The 3,503-nt window shown below is 44.5% G+C and overlaps 1 pseudogene; it reads left to right on the top strand.

Moving 5' to 3' along the window:
• Positions 1-770: 770 nt before the first annotated feature.
• LOC100687068 lies at positions 771-1,253 on the top strand (annotated as a pseudogene).
• Positions 1,254-3,503: the final 2,250 nt, after the last annotated feature.

Genomic DNA, 3,503 nt, shown 5'->3' with positions numbered 1-3,503 from the left:
CTGGGAATCAGTCCCTCATTGGGCTCCCCACAGAGAGCTTGCTTCTCCCTCTGCCTATGTCTCTGCTTCTGTCTCTGTGTCTCTCATGAATAAATGAATAAAAATTATTTTTTTAAAAAGAAAAGGAACAGCTGTTGCCACACACAACATAGGCGAATCTCAAAAGTATCCAGATAAGTGGAAGAAATTAGACACAAAATTACACCTCTTAGTTAATGGCATTTATATGAAATTCTAGAAAAGGCAAAGCTACAGTGACAGAAAATAAATCGGTCTCCCAGGCTGGGAGATAGGGAAGGGGATTAATTACAAGAAGTCACAAAGGAACTTCTTAGAGAAATTAAAATGTCCTGTATTTTGACTGTAGTGGTACTTACATGACTGCATTTATCAAAACTCAACAAACTGTACATTTTAAACTGGCGAGTTTTATTATATGTAAGCTATACCTCAATCAAGTTTGTTTTAATTAAAGGTGTTCTCTTTCATTGCTAACAAAAGCCAACCTAAAATGATTGGAGAACTTTTATAGCTTGAGAGTCACCTGAATAGAGACGGAACAAGAGGAGAATTACGGCGAAACTATAATGCATTGAGTTGTGGAAGCTCTAATGAACATCAGGAATTTTCCTTACTGACTCACTGTGCTTGGTAATTTCTACTGCCTCTGCTCAGTCATAGCCCTGAAACACAGGTTTACAAAAGGAAATGTAATTAAAGGGAATGGCTCCCTTTCAGCCGGAACTGCCATCTTCCTGTCGTTTGCCAAAATGACCAATACAAAGTGAAAGAGGAGAGGCACCCACTGTATGTTCTCTAGGCCTTTTTAGAAAACACAGAGTGGTTCTTTCAGCCACATACACGCCAATCCATAAGAAAGGTGATATTACAGACATTAGGAAAATGGCATTGTTCAAAAAGGAATGCCCCATGAATGTGACCATGGCAAAATTGGAAGAGTCTACAATGTCACCCAGCATGCTGTTGACGTTGTTGTAAACAAACAAGTTAAGGGCAAGACTCTTGCCAACAGAATTAATGTACATGTTGAGCATAACGAGCACGCAAAGAGCCAAGATAGCTTCCTGAAGCATGTGAAGGAAAATGATCAGGAAAAGAAGGAAGACAAAGAGAAAGGTACTTGGGTTCAACTGAAGTGCCAGCCTGTTCCACTCAGAGATACACACTTTGTGAGAATCAATGGAAAGGAGCCTGAGCTACTGGAACCCATTCCCTATGAATTCATGGCATGATAAATGTAAAAAATATATAAAAGTATATCCTCTTTATATTTTTTTACAGTGAGAAATATACCTGTGTAGAGCACAAGATAATCGTGTTTACTGGTCACTGTTTTCTCTCTGTGGAGGTAAAATTCCATTCATAACTGACATGGTGAGCATGGACTCAGCAAAAGGAGAATTGAATAGTTGAGCAGTTTTGTAATAAAATAAACCCAAAAAGAAAGATATGTGGTGAAAAATAAAAATGAATATGCTCCCCCTTCAGCTCACTAATACTATTATTATAAAGTAACCACCAGGAAGAGTTTAGTGTGTAAACTTTTTGAAAGTTTTCCTAAACATATCCAAGTATACATATGTAATAAGTTAAACCATATGAAATTGCCATTCTTTTATGAAATTGCCATTCTTATAGATTAGAAATTGCTGAATATCAACAATTTCATGTGGTTCAACCAATATATCTTCTTGTTAACACACGTGCTCTCGTAGTCTATATATTCTTCTAAAATTCTCTTAATTTTGTATAGTGGCCATTCTTCTTATCAACACATATAGCTGGATATCGCTTTCTAAATACCTGGGTATTTTGCCACTGCATGGATGTACCATACTTTATTTAACCATTTCCCTTGTAATGGATATTTACCCTATTTCCCATCTTTTGCTTTCTTGGTTAACTTAGTCGAATAATCACAACGGCTATGTGTTCAAACATGGAAGCTCCTTGCTTCCATTTGCAGTCTAGCGATATGCCCACTCAAACAACAAACCATTGGGTTTGTGAATTGGGTTTCTCTGTCACTATTGTTGAAATTCTTATATACCCACACAATAACAATGAAACATATATAATATTTAACTATATTATTAAATTTGGATACAGGTCCAAGTTGGTCCAAATGTACTTAAATATGCCCTCTGAGTTAAAAGGGATTTTCAAGTTGAAAATCCCTACATCAGAATAATAATTATTATTACCATTGTTATAATTAGACCATCATTATTTAAAGGTCTACCTTTTATCAATGCTCATGTTATTATTACTTTGTTCAAAAACTTTGCCTGCAGGGGCGCCTGGGTGGTTTAGTCGGTTAAGAGTCTGACTTGGCTTCAGCTCTGGTCATGATCTCATGGGTCGGGAGATCGAGCCCCACCTCAGGCTCCATTCTCAGCCAAGGAGTCTACTTGAAGATTCTCTCCCTCTGCCCCTCCTCTACCCTCTCTCTCTCTCAAACAAATAATCTTTTTTTTTTTAATGCCTAAGCATCGTACATTTTTTAAAAAGATTTTTATTTATTTATTTATGAGATAGAGAGAGAGAAAGAGAGGCAGAGACACAGGCAGAGGGAGAAGCAGGCTCCATGCAGGGAGCCCCACGTGGGGCTCGATCCTCGGGTCTCCAGGATCACGCCCTGGGCTGAAGGCAGGCTGAAGGCTAAACCGCTGAGCCTCCCAGGGGTCCTAGATAGACAGCCCCTTTGAAGGCAGGGCTGGTGTCGTCTTCTTCTTCTTCTTCTTCTTCTTCTTCTTCTTCTTCTTCTTCTTTCTTCTTCTTCTTCTTCTTCTTCAGATCATTCATTCATTCATCCATTCATTCACGAGAGACAGAGAGAGAGGCAGAGACACAGGCAGAGGGAGAAGCAGGCTCCCCGCGGGGAGCCCAACGCTGGACTCGATCCCACGACCCCGGGGATCACTCCCTGAGCCAAAGCGACACGCTCAACCCCTGAGCCACGCGGGCGTCCCAACAGGGCTGGTCTTAACCATCTTTGTGTCCTGAACCATATCCAGCTTCCAGGCCCTCGTCAGTGAATTGCACAAAGTGCATGTTCAACAATCAGTGTGAAATAAACGCACCGGTGGTGAGTGGATGGCACGGACCGTAAGGAGCCACTTCTTTGGCAGCATCCACCAGGGCTCTATCTCGTCCCCAGCACCTGCGGGGCTCCGCGGAGGGAACGCGTCGGTCCGGGTCGTCCGGTTGCCGCCAGCACGCGCGCTAGGCGGAGCGCAAGGAAGCGTCGGCGCGGTGGCCGCAGCCCCCGGGCACCCGGGCGTGGAAGGGCGCCGGCCGGCGCGGGCCCGACGGAGAGCGCCGCCCGGGCGACACGGCGGCGGGCTGGGGCGCCGGGAGGGAGCCCGCCGGGAGGCCCCGGGAAGCGCGGGCCGGGCCGGGCCGGGCCGGCGCCCGCCTCTCCTCCGCAGCGGCAGGTGGCGCTGTGGCCGGCCGCGGCCGCCCGGCCTGCGCGGCGCCTC

Source organism: Canis lupus, chromosome 14 (assembly GCF_011100685.1).
Source record: "Canis lupus familiaris isolate Mischka breed German Shepherd chromosome 14, alternate assembly UU_Cfam_GSD_1.0, whole genome shotgun sequence".
NCBI classification, from domain to species: domain Eukaryota; kingdom Metazoa; phylum Chordata; class Mammalia; order Carnivora; family Canidae; genus Canis; species Canis lupus.
Note: the sequence above shows the minus strand (reverse complement) of the source record. Positions and strands in the feature narration are given on the sequence as shown.